Genomic DNA, 13,852 nt, shown 5'->3' on the forward strand with positions numbered 1-13,852 from the left:
AGTAGCCAAAATGTGAAACAATTATATAATACATTTTAAAAAATGGTTTATATATTTACCCCCAGATTCTGGGGGGGGGGGGGGGGGGGGTGAGGTGGGGCAGCGGGGCGGCACTCAAAATGTGCCCCCAACCTCGGGCTCTGGCCCCCTCCCACCGTGAGGTCTGGCTACGCCCCTGGTGTACACAAACAATGCTGAAAAATACCTCTTAGTGCTATTCTATAAGCCTCGCCTAAAGTTAGGTGCAGTTTATAGAACGCGCACAGTGCTCGTTCCTGCCACTAAAATTTAGGCGTGACCATTTTACGTCAACTAAAAACTTGCTGTAAAATGCCCGCACCTAACTTAGGGCCCTAGTTTACTAATTAGTAAGCGCGCTACCCGTGTAGGCACCTATAGGGATATTATAGGCACATCCGCGGTTAACACGCGTTAAAAACGCTGACGCACCTATAACGCAGCTTAGTAAACAGGGCCCTTAGGTGCGGATTGGGCATATTCGATAACAGTGCGCTGTGCTGAGTGCTAAATGCCTGTTTACCGCAGGTCAAAAAAAACACTATCGCGGGATGAACTCAGGCATCCTACGGTAATTTTGGCATTTGCGAATACTCCCTACACACTAAAAAATACATTTTATTCCTTAATGACAGAGGCGCATTTGAGGACGTTGCGTAGGCATGTCCGGCGCTAATCGGTTACCACAACTACACCGCCGCATGCTAACCGATTAGCACGTAGTATAGTTAAAGGCTCAAACGATAATGGGAAAATTAGCGCGTGGCCATTATTGCAAAAATGGAAAATGCAGCTATTTTATAGCTGTGCTTAAAGTGGCCTTAGCATGCGTGAAACCCATGCGCTAGTCATAGCGCAGGTCACATTTTATTGCATTCATAGCTTTATTTTATTACTACTCCTTATAAAATGTTTATTCTTTTTATTGAATTGTACATGCTCAGATGGCCCTGGGATATGATACAATTTCTAAAAGCTCAATTAAACTAAAATTAAATTAAGCCGACACTGGGCATGGTATTGTTATTTCAGCGTTACACCTCTGGAAATCATCTGTTTGCTGTTCATCCTGGTCTGCTCTTAGACCAGAGGCATTTTTGCAAAACAATTCTCTGTGGGTGAACAGGAAAAGGGTCCTCTAAAAATTCTCTTCTTCCCTCTGCAGGCTGGCCAGTAAAAGTTGGCTTTTGTTTACACTTGCAAACGTGTGCAGGGAAAGTGATCCCAGGGGCACCAGTCACCCATCTATATATAAAGGGAAACTCCATGGGGGGGAGGATCCCTCGAAAACTTGGCTTGAAGGTCCTGGCACCAGGCCGAAAATTATCCTCTTTACTACAATAGCGACAGAAACCCAGGAAGGCCCACTTTAATAACACTTTTTTCCCTGTGGACACAGGTTGTAGGATTCTATATATCACACAGGGGCATAGCCAGAACTTGGCGGGAGGTGGGGGGGGGCACTGTTTAGCCACTGACCCCCACTGCTGACCCCCCCCTCGCTGCCGCCGCCACCCCCACCACCACAACCCCCCCCCCCCCCCCCCGCCGCATCAGGTACCTTGTTTGCTGGCGGGGGTCCCCAATCCCCGCCAGCCGAAGAGTCTTCTTCAGCGCTGGTCGACTCCGGCGCCTTCGTTGTGGGATCATCTGTTTCTGATGCCTTACGTCCTGCACGGGGCTACATGCACAGTGCAGGACGTAAGGCGTCAGAAACAGATGATCCCACAACGAAGGTGCTGGAGTCGACCGGCGCTGAAGAAATTTCTTCGGCTGGCGGGGTTTGGAGACCCCCGCCAGCAAACAAGGTACCTGATGCGGCGGTGGGGCAGGGGGCGACGGCGGGTCAAACATAGAGGGGGCCAGGGCGTAATCTGTGGGGGCCCATGCCCCCGTGGCCCCACCTAGCTACGCCCCTGATATCACATCTAGTGTTCCACGCCTAAATCTAAGCGTATTCCATAACAATGCGCGTAAATTTAACTGGCTTAACAAGCCAATCAGCATTAACAGCACTTAAGCAATAATTAGAATTTACACGCATAACTCGCTAAACATACGCTGTAACACTGCGCCTAAATTCTAATGCATACATCCCAAAACGGTGTGTGGTTATAGGCAGGGAAATGGGCATTTCGGGGGCATTCCCAGATTTACGCACGCTGTTATAGAATATGCCCCGGTCCGCATACATCTACGCACAGGTATTTATGTCACATTTTCATTGGTGTAAATGGATGCGCAGAGTTTTGAGGGGCTGGGATATCAACTAAGTGTATCCTATATACTGCGCTTAAATCTTATAGAATACGCTTAGGCAAAAATGATTTACGTGTGGATTTTCCAGCGCCATATATAAAATCCCCCCCCCCCCAGAGTGGGAGAAGACCCTTAGGGACCCTTTTACTAAATGGGGTAAGCGCTACAATGCACTTAGCACGGTTTAAAATGGCATACTGCGGAATGCGCTCAGGTGTTCTGCAGTAATTTCCTAATCTGTACGTGCAAGACACGCGCTTAAAGCTATTTTTTATTTTAACATGGAGGAGGCATGTCTGAGGGCAAAGAGTGGGTGTTTCTGTGCTAATCAGCAGAGCTAATTAACAAATAGGTGTTGTTAAAGTGCTCACAGCAGGGGCATTGCTACATGGGGCCAAGGGGGCATGGGCCCCTGTAGATTTGACCCTGTCCCCCCTGCTGCCAACCCTTTCGGTCCCCCTCCCGCCGCCAACCCTCCCCCGCCACCGTCGCCGTCGGGTACCTTTGCTGGCGGGAGTCCTCTTCTCCAGTGCGGCCGCATTGCTGATCTGCAAGGCTTCTGTCTGACGTCCTGCACGAAGAGGACTTCGGCTGGCGGGGGGTGGGGACCCCCGCCAGCAAAGGTACCCGACGGCGATGGCGGCGGGGGCGGGGGGCTAAAATGTGCCCCATCACCTCTGGCTCTGGATCCTCCTCCCGCCGAAGTCTGGCTACGCCCCTGGCTCACAGGCTAATTTTTTTAACGGCTGTGGGCTAACGACAACATTATAGCATGACCATTAATAGAAAAAAAAATAGAAAATTGGCTATTTTCTGGTTGCAATACAAAATGGCCTTTAGCACGCGGGGAAAAACTTGCGTAAGGGCATGCTAAGACGACTTTTTACTGCAGTTTAGTAAAAGGACCTCTCAGTAAATCAGGCCATTTGCATTCATGTTATGTTTTTACATTAGCAAGCATTTTTGACCAGCTGTCACCTCATTAAATTTAAAGGCTAAGCTGTAAAACGTAATGTTACAAAACCTGGCACGCTCAGGCTAACATTGAGTGCAGGTTGTGTAAGTGCTTTCATTTCTATTTGAAGCATTACCCCCCCCCCCCCCCCCAAACACACACACACACAAAGTGACAAATCTAGCACTACTACAGAGTAAATGATAATACTGTGCCCAATTTTGATAATATCTGTCGATGTATATAAGTAGAATGACGTATGCTATCCCTCTACATTATATAATTTAATACTTAACGTTAACAATTGTGAATGCATATGACATTTGGATAGTTTTCCACCATCATAAAATAGTAGATGACTGCAGATAACAGCAGATAAAGACCTGTACTGTCCTTCTTGTCTGCTCAACAAGATAAGCTCATAGCATAAGATATGATGCGATACTTCATAGGTATCCCTGATCTTGATTTGTCCTTGCCACTTTCAGGGCACAGATCGTAGAAGTCTGCCCACCTTCATATTTTTCTTATGGGTAAATTGTGGTCATCTAAGTGGCTACATGAACAAAATTTATCTGTATAAAGTGGTCAGGATTAAGGACAATCTAGGTGAAGGTCCAGAAATTACATGGATTGTGTTGACGTTCATACTCCTCCGCTATCCATATATAATTTATGCATTAAAATCTGAATGCAGAAATAGGAGGCCTAACTTTTTTCTTTTTACCCCACGCTTTCCCACTCATGGCAGGCTCAATGCGGCTTACATGGGGCAATGGAGGGTTAAGTGACTTGCCCAGAGTCACAAGGAGCTGCCTGTGCCGGGAACCAAACTCAGTTCCTCAGGACCAAAGTCCACCACCCTAACAACTAGGCCACTCCTCCACTTTACATCAGGGGTGTCCAACTTTGGTTCTCAGCAGGTCAGGTTTTCAGGATTTCCCCAATAAATATGCACGAGACCTATCTGCATACAATGGAGGCAAACGCGACTGGATTGCGGCCCTCAAGGACCGAGGCTGGACAACCCTGCTTTACATGGTCAAAGTACCCTATAGAGTTATGGCAGCATATGTAGTGTTCAGACTTAAATGGAGCTGAAAACCGTTATTCAATCACTGGTCTGCCACTTTTTGTCCTCACTGTGCTTTGGGTACCATTAATCTATACTGCCCCCTCCTGGTATAACATTTGTGTCCTCCAGCGCCAAGAGCTATAAGAACTAGTAAAAATGGACATGCCAACACAGAAATCCTGACAACATGGATGTCACATGTGACCATCTCTGGGTAAAGGTGACTGATGTCTGTTAGAGCAGACAATTTGTAACACAACAGTCTAAACCCTAGCCTTTTATGTCAAAACTACTAAAAAAGGCCCGTTTCTGAAACAAATGAAACGGGCGCTAGCAAGGTTTTCCTCGGAGTATGTATGTTTGAGAGTGCGTGTGTGAGAGTGATTTTGTGAGAGAGTGAATGTGCGAGTGTGTGTGTGTGAGAGAGAGAGAGTGTGCCAGGGGGCCCCCTCCATCCCTCCCTCCCAGTTTCAGGGTCTCCCTCCCAGTTTCAGGGTCTCCCTCCCTCCCTTACCTATGGCCACTCGGGGTGGGAGGACGTCATCCACATCGCCTTCGGCCCGCAGCAGAGAGGAGAGCACAGTATCCAGATGCTCCTGCAGACTCGAATCCTCCGCCTGCTGCCGGTACCAGTAAGCGAGCAGCAGGACCAGGAAGGAGAGCACCGAGCCGCAGAGGAGCCAGGGAGCCGCCATCGTGTCGGGAAGGTGGACATTAAACTCAGAAACCACAGTCACCGCCTGAGTCCGCCCCTCTCCCTCCCCAGGCCCTCACCACATCACGTCAGCGACTTGCGAAACACAGGCTGCAGTAGGAAAGGGGCGGTGCCAACTCAACCCCCTCCCTTCCCACACGTGCACGCAGCAACGCCCCTTTCTGTCACATAATGCCACTCCCCCTCCCCTCCTTTGCCACTTCCTGCTGCCGTGCCTCCTGGGTATCCACGCCCCTTACCAACCAAACCAACCTCAGGAAGCCGTGAACACTTGTTTATGGTCGTGGTAGGGGTGAGGGGCGGCGACTTTGGGGGGGGGGGGGCGTTGCGATGGGCGGATACTGCGTCTTCCACGTTCCAATGGGCCGTCACCTGTCTGTCTAGAACGCACCTCCAACGTGTCAAATAGGGTGAGCGATGGGATTCGGTGTCATTGCTCCGCCCTCGCCGTCATCACTTTGTGACGCGAGGGCGGGGCAGATACTCATGGGCAAAAAGCGATCCACACAACTACATCTTCAGGTTTCAGGCTGCCTTCCGGCTTCATTAGAACGTTGGAGGTGCGTTTTATATAGAGAGCTAAAACATTTACAGAAGTTTAAACACATAACCTTTGCAGACTGCTTATGGACTCATGAAATTTAAAAAAAAATCTGCCGCTATCAACACTTTTGGCCACCATTTTCCCAGAGATGGTCACATATCTATAATTAACAGTGAGCAAACTCTGCCAGGATGCTTTACATGGTGTATACAAAATCTAAACAAAAATTAATCACTCCTCATTGTCCAATTTTAAATTTACAGGTGTAAATTTATAGATGTATTACCTAGGAAAAATATCTAAAATACATGGAATTTTCTGATGTTGTTCTTTATCTGAAGAATAAACTTGACACTAGCAATATTAATTTTACTTAGCTGTTTCTTCTTCGTTGGGTTTCTTTTATACGCATCCCCCCCCCCCCCTTTTTTTTCCACTTTTTTATTATACCTACACACTTTGGTTTTAGAAAACCCCCTTCTTGTTGCTTCACGAGATTGGGTGGCAGAGCCGGTGGTGGGAGGCGGGGCTGGTGGTTGGGAGGCGGGGATAGTGCTGGGTAGACTTATACGGTCTGTGCCAGAACCAGTGGTGGGAGGCGGGGCTGGTGGTTGGGAGGCGGGGCTAGTGCTGGGCAGACTTCTACGGTCTGTGCCCTGAAAATGGCAGAATACAAATCAAAGTAGGGTATACACAAAAAGTAGCACATATGAGTTTATCTTGTTGGGCAGACTGGATGGACCGTGCAGGTCTTTTTCTGCCGTCATCTACTATGTTACTTGATCTCGGGCAGGACAGCAGTACCCTGACTTATACAGATTGATCATGTTCTTGATGAACACTCATCAAAAACTTTCAATACCTCATTTCATTTCCCAAACAATTTTGTTTAAAAATGGTAAAATGGAGGGAAGCAGGGTAGAAATGATTTAGGATTTTTATGACCGCTGAATTATAGAATTTATGTTGTAATTATTGATCTTATACTGTAACCAATTTCTCTGTAATCATTTTTTTTTTGCTTCTAATGCATTTCATCCTTTGTTCGTAAGTCTCAAGGATTATTTTTGCAATTCATAACCATAATCCTCTAGACATTTTTAATACACTGAATAAATACTCCTTGACTTTCTTAGGCTTAAGGTGTGCATATGTGTGTCTTTCTAGATTATAAAGAACACGTTGGTTTTTTTTCGATGCGAGAACAATCTCTGCATTTAGACAACACAGATGCGTCACGTTTCATATGTTTTTAGATCACATTTTCTTTTACGTTTTCAGTGGGTTGGTGCATATCATTTTTCAACTAGGTTTTCTTTCCAATACTGATTTTAACAAAACTGCCATTTCAACTCCAATTTTTAGCTGCATTAAAAAAAAAAAACTGTAACACAACTACTTATGTGCTGTGGCTCCCGTCCAGGAAGACGAATATCTTTGCTGTTAAACCAATTTCTGTCTTGCAAAATACACAGTATTAAATAGGGAGGATGATGGAGGTGAAGACAGCTAAAAGAATTTAGAATTGAGGTAGAAGACTCCTTTCCTGGGGCAAAACAATGCCAAATTCACTTTAAAGCAAAACCAAGTCAATATAAACTGTGCTGAAATTCAGTAAATGTTGAGCTAGCCATGGCCCTCCTCGCCAGGAAGGTACAGAATTTGATCTTGTGCTGTTTTTTTTTTTTTTACACATAGAGCAGAATTACAGACTCTGCCTTTCTTTGGTGGAAAAAATGAAACTTTGAAGGTAAATCTTAAAGGAGTGAAACAATGAAGAAACCCTATGTGATACTTCAGAGGATATAACCTCTTTTAATTCTTATGTGTAATATAAGTTCATCTTTAAAAACTTTTACTGATACTGTAGATCCTTGCCCGCATTATAAGCCCTGGACAGAATGTGTTATGGAAGCCTGATCCTGCCGAAATGGATACGGCTTCTACCTTGTTTGAACGATGCATTTCACTGGTTGCTTCACTTCAGATGCTGTTACTTTTCTTTTTGCTTGCTTTCTTATTTTTTTTTTCCCCAGGCATGGCATCTCTTTATGCATTTAGGGGCCCTTTCACAAAGGCGCGCTGAAAAATGGCCTGCGGTAGTGCAGACATGTGTTTTAGGCGCGCGCAGAATCATTTTTCAGCGCAGCTGTAAAAACAAAAGCCTTTTAAACATTTTTGATGAAAATGGACACGCACCAAAATGAAAAATTGCCACGCGTTCGTTTTGGGTCTGAGACCTTACCGCCAGCCATTGACCTAGCGGTAAAGTCTCACACGGTAACCGGGCGGTAATGACACATCCAATGCACGCATCCGAAAATAAAAATTATTTTTTCGGACGCATGCCAAAAATGAAATTGCCGCAAGACCAAAGCGGTAGCCATGCGGTAACTCCATTTTGGCGCATGTTAGGCGCACGTAGACGCTTACGCAACTTAGTAAAAGGGCCCCTCCCAAATATCTTTCCCTTAATATTTTATACCTACGGAATATCAGGACACCTGGGAACTGTTTTTTTTTCACAACCTGAATCAAATTGAGGTCTTTAAACGTTTTGTAAAATAAAAAATATAAGCCTACCTCAACCTTTTCTACTTTCCTCGACATATAGGCAATGTGTTCTTGATGAATTAACTAGCCAATATACACTTCTATTATTCTTTAATATTGCTACAAACACAAGTAGCCCTCTCAGCCCTGTTTTTACTCGTTTTGCATTTAGAACAATCAAATAATGCCTTTTTTTTTTTTTTGCTTCTATTGGTCAGTCCTCACAGGCAGAGCTACGGTACTTGATCATATGAAATTATGGCAATTCAAATAGTTCCTTCACATGAAAGTAGAGGACAGAGGGGGAAAACAAAAGAAAGATACTCATCATGCAGTTTTGCAAAGTTTTGTATTGCTATGATCTTATGCATTCTGGACCTTATTCTATAAAGGTTATTCTCCTAATTTACGCTCCTGAAATTTTTTGCTCCTAAATTACGAGCATACTCTATCCTCCAAAATAAGATTATGCTCGTAATTTAGGACCATAACTTCTATAGAATAAGGTCCTCTACATGTAAATCTATTGCACAGTATTTCAGGATCTGTAATGAATTTACACAAACCCGTGCTAGTTCTTAAGCACCAGTTAATCAAGTCATTACAAATGCTATACCAACATTTGTGCTTGCTACACTCAAATTACATTTTGTTTCATACGTCTCTGCCTCATTGTACAGACGTTTTCATACATTATACTACCATTAAAAACTTAGAAGTCCCAGATAGTCAAATATTTTGCAGAAGGCTTTGGGCTTTCGTTACACCTTTACACTTGGGACAATGGCACTGACCAACGTCTCTCCTCCTACTTCCTTCATTCTGCTGTGTCCGTTCTAGGAATCAGAAATATGTTTCAAAACAAATGAAACGCGAAGGAAACCCCGCAATTGAAACTTCAGGTTAAGGAATCATGCCATGAGATTTTAGCCTTTACTGGGATTCAGCTGCATTAAAGTGTGCTGCCTTTTTCATTAACATCACACGTTGCGTTTTCTAAAACCATCACCTGTAAATCTAAAAGTACTTTAGGCAGCCACAGGCAGAAATATTTAAACTACAGGTCCAGTTTATCAAGGTGTTTTCCTATAGACACAGGATGGGAGAAGTGTCTTAGAAAACCAGTTTAACGTTGCTAATAATTCCTTTAACTGTTAATGAATGTTCTTTATCCAGGTTGTCAATAGAACAGTTTTCTGAAGCAATACCATTCAAGGAAGGTCTTTTGCTTCCTATCTTATGTCTATTTGGCCACTAGAGTGATTTCTTTACCAAACAGAAGAGATAAACCTACAAACCTTTCTCCCAACGTCAACACCTTTGAGACACTCCGTTGTCACCACAGGCTACCTGCAAGTATTTGCCACCTAATTGGGAATTTATCTTCTCCTGATTAGGAAACAGTGTTGGCTAAACACCATTAGCCTGCATTAAGAATCTCTAAATAAAGAAAATGAGATTATTGTCTTCTTTGCTGAATCTTGTGGCCCCTGATTGTTTTCCGTTACAGCTCACAAACAAAAGAAGAGGTTTTTCTTTTGGGACAAGGGTTCCTGTTCCATCAACAGTCCACTGTTTACTGTGGATCTATAAGGCCTGTTCATACCGGGCTCAGTAGTTTTTACCAAACCCATCAATTCTGTTTTAACCCGAAACTGGCTACTCAGCTAACTTCTGAATGTTAATTCTGCATAACCACCCTTTTCCTTTTTTGCATGTCATGATATTCTGCTGCTAAAAATCTTCAGCTTCACTGTGACATCTCGGAGGAAAAATAAATCTGTAAATTCAATGTTTGAGACACATATGCCTTAACAAAAAAAAAAAAATCAATCGACGACATCCAGATTCAAAGACAATGCCCTTATTTTCTTTATTTAGCGACTCTTAATGCAATCTAATACGAGAGAATTCGTAAGTGTGTATCCGCACTGTGCATCTTATTACTGAAAACCTGGAAAGTTTGTCAAAAGTTACATTAATTTAAAAATATTTAAGGGGGAAACTTATTTGATGTATTTTTAAGCTAATATGTTGTTGGCTTAGGTTTAGAGATAGCAAGCAGTTTCAAGGTGGAGTATGACAAACTAACAGTCCTACCAGTCCCAGTACAAACTGAGGTCCTCACCCATCAGTTACATAACCATCATTTTAATGTGCTGAATAAGACTGACAGACAGTAAAGCGGAAGTATTGAAATGAATGAAAGATTTCACAACGATTACATTTTGTTGTACTGTGTTATGGATATCAGCCTTATCTGGGCTTTACATTCTAGAAACAAAGATTGAGACCCAATATTTGCAATAAAATGTTCTAAAAATTTCATTTCTTAGCGGCAATCAGATTACGTTTAACATCCCTCATTGAAGCCCATAAAAGAGGATAAAATACAGGAATTTTGCCTGTTAAGATTATTCCAAAGTACTGTGTTTGGCTTTGCAATGTTTCAGGCCTTTATCGAGTCCAGAAGAGGAAAAATATATAAAATACACGATGTAGAACCTATAGAAAACATGTGATCATTGCATGCAATTTACAAGTAGTGCTGGGCACATCTGCTCAGTGAAAAATCTATAAATAAAAACAAGCAATTCTCATAATACATATATACATTTTTGCCTTATAATTTGAAAGCAAAAATGACTCCACAAACTGATATCAATCACACACAGAAGATATATTTTGTCCTGGGCAATTTGGGTAATTCTCAAAAGAAGGCTTTAATTAATTTTTATAGGTTGAGAGCACATAACCACAAGCAGTAAGTTATTCATGCTATGTTCTGTACGTGAAAAACTTACAATCACAGATTCTAGTGAAGTACTTTTTTTAAGGCAACTTAAAATTCCAGTATTTCAAAACGGATGTAACCGAGTTCTGCTTGAAAAGCAGGGCAAGTGCTTTGAATATTGCAGATCTAAAAATGTAACCGAATCCCTGGGAATTATGTTTTGGTTTTTTCGAACACAAATCGGTCAATGACAATAGATGAACCACCCCCCCCCCCCAACGGTGGGTGATTTTTCCCTGGCATCTGCGATTATTTTGAAAGTCTACTGAAACAAAACAAAACAAAAAAAAGTCTCCACTTTACTAAAATTATTAGATATGAGCTCAGTGAAAGATACTTATAAAGATTACAGTATTTGGTATCTTCCTTGGCCTATTATTCTTTATCGTCTCTGTATTCAAATAAATTCCTGTATTCCACCTAAAAAAAATGAATCACTATTTACGAAAGAAGATGCTGAGAATTCATAAACCAGCCCACGTCATGCAATAAGAAGCCACAAAACAGTGCCAAGAAATGTGGAATCTACTCAAAAATCGGCTGCCGCACATAAGCCCCTCAATTTACTTTGTGCCATCCTGTAAAACAATTTGTGGTTCACAGTTACTAAATAAGCATCCCAGTGCAAAAAGTGCACCAGATTTTACAACGAACACAGTTAGTTTCCGTGGGGAAAAGACTCCGCGTAAATTTTGTCTTTTAAGTATGAGCATTTGAACAATAAACATCTCATCCAAGGGTAAATCACGTAATTTAGCACGCAAGCAAGAGATATTTCAACTTGGCAGTTTGAAGGGATAAACTCTCGCAGAATGTTAACGTATGATGGCAGTACAGTGATCAATGAACTTATTAAAACTAAATTAAATATCGGGACACATTATTGCATTCTCCTAACCCCTGGCACGGTCACACCAGGAAGAAAAGTGCAAATGTTAGAAACCTGCCCTTCTTTAGTGACTAGCGATTGATAACAGGTAGCAATAAAATCTAATACTAGAAATAACCTACAGTATTCTTCCCCCCCCCCCCCCCCCTTTCTTCTGAGTACATCATTTGAAATCACCACCTGTATTCGGTTCACGCTGCTGCTGTTTTGGCAAGGTATATAGGGCTGAAAGCTATTAACTTTCTATTCAAGTTCAAGTTGAATGTCTGAACCTTTTGCCTGAGAGGGGGGGGGGGGGGTTAGGTTTAGGGCCACTCAATTTGTACCCAGCAATGTTTACTAAATGCAAAATTAATTCTAGAATGCTGCTGCTGAGCTCAACATGAAATCTAAGCATGTTGATCTTAGTAAAAACAAAATTACTGGACAGCTGCATTTAAATATTGTTTTTAAATTATATAAAATCACTTCTAATCCGCTTAAGTGAAAGCCGTGGAACTATGGGGTTTACAATATAAAAATAAAAAATGACAATAAGGGAAAAAATATGAAAACATGCAAGACAAAAACACCAGGTTTTTTTTTCCTGGTTCGGTCCATTTCTAAATTTTTTTTCTGTTATTAGACTCTTCAGAGTCACAAAGATCACTTCTACCCTAACAGCCCCCCCAATATTATGTGCAAAATTGTTTTAGTGTCCCCCCTCCCCCAAATAAAGCCCATAAACTGGAAAACTGTAGGATGAGTCAAAAACAACTCAGAAAATAAAAGTTCCCCTTTATCTCAGTAAATCTCAGAAAGTGGGACCTCGGTTTCCTCTTATATCACACTTTAGTTAGACTTTGAATCTGCACCCGGGGTGGAAAAGCAGCCCTGACTTTGGAAGCTAAGAAATTGTAACAGGACATTAAAGTCGCTTTTCCAAAAACAAAGACTTTATAACGGATATTGTTTTCTTGGTATAAATAATCAACAGAAAGCACCGAGTGCTTGGCAGTCTCAGTAGATAATGGGAATCACCGAGATTTCATCTACAAATTCTTCCAACATAAAGCTGATCTATGCAATAAATAGAACATCAATTTGTTTCCAGCACTAAGATCTATCGGGAGAAAAGGCAATTTGCAGCCGTGCAGACATATTCCAAAACCCAAGAGAGAGGCGGACTGCGCCTGATGCCATCTGCCATTTATTTTCATCTGAGAGGCAAACAGGTTTGCAGTTGTACTTTTTCAAACTACATGTGCCCTTTCAGACTTTTGTAACTTTGGCAACTGCTGAGAAACTTGTTGTCAAACAAGCCGCCGACCCCCCACCCTCCAAACCCCTTCCGTCTAGTGAAGGAACCAGGAATAGACCCCTCAACACACCTTTGGATTAAAAAGCAATAAACACACTTCCTGGGTTCCACTTTGAAAACCGGTTTGTAATCCCACCGCAACACACACAGATATAGGGATATTTTAAATCCAGCTCAGCCCCCCCCCCACCAAATGCATGTTTTAAACAACTTCCCCTGAAAAAAAGAAAGCCGCAGGAAAGGCGTTTTTCGCTTGTAAATAAAAGGGCGATCAGACAGTACTCACCATTAGCCGAAAGGGAAAGGCATTGCACGTTTCTAGCAACTGGCTTTTTCCCCTCGCTCCCTGCAGCTGCTGGGGTCAGCGGTAGAAGAAGTCAAAAGTGAAATAAAAACTCGAGCAACTAGGCTAAGCCCCAGCCTTGCCTCTGGCTGAGCTCAGCCTTCTCTAGCCTGCCTGCAGAAAGCGTCCTTAAGGCTGAAGTTTATGCGCCTCTCGTCAAGGTAGCAAAGTAAATGTGGGGGTTGGGAGAGCGAAGGGGGGGGGGGCAGATCTCCTCCAGCCCAGGTGCCTTTTTGGTTGTAGCGTCTGCTCTCTAGGTTGGAGGAGGAGGAGAGGAGCTGCACATCCTCCTCGGCTACGGGAGAGGGGGGGGGGGGGTTGATACTTTCAGTCTGTGTGGTAGGCAGGTTCCTTCAAATCTAAGCTAGAGGGCTGCTTAACCCTCTCTGCACCTGGGAGGAGCTGAG

The 13,852-nt window shown here is 43.0% G+C and overlaps 1 protein-coding gene across 1 annotated transcript in view; it reads right to left on the bottom strand.

The window, feature by feature from the left end:
• The window catches only part of LOC115476889 (eyes absent homolog 2-like), a 123,490-nt gene extending 109,853 nt beyond the window's left edge, over nt 1–13,637 (bottom strand). The window contains exon 1 of the mRNA XM_030213461.1: nt 13,389–13,637. The gene's annotated coding sequence lies outside the window, so the exon portion shown is untranslated. The remainder of the gene's footprint in view (nt 1–13,388) is intronic.
• Between the last annotated feature and the right edge of the window lie 215 nt (nt 13,638–13,852).

This window comes from Microcaecilia unicolor, chromosome 8 (genome assembly GCF_901765095.1).
Source record: "Microcaecilia unicolor chromosome 8, aMicUni1.1, whole genome shotgun sequence".
Taxonomy (NCBI): domain Eukaryota; kingdom Metazoa; phylum Chordata; class Amphibia; order Gymnophiona; family Siphonopidae; genus Microcaecilia; species Microcaecilia unicolor.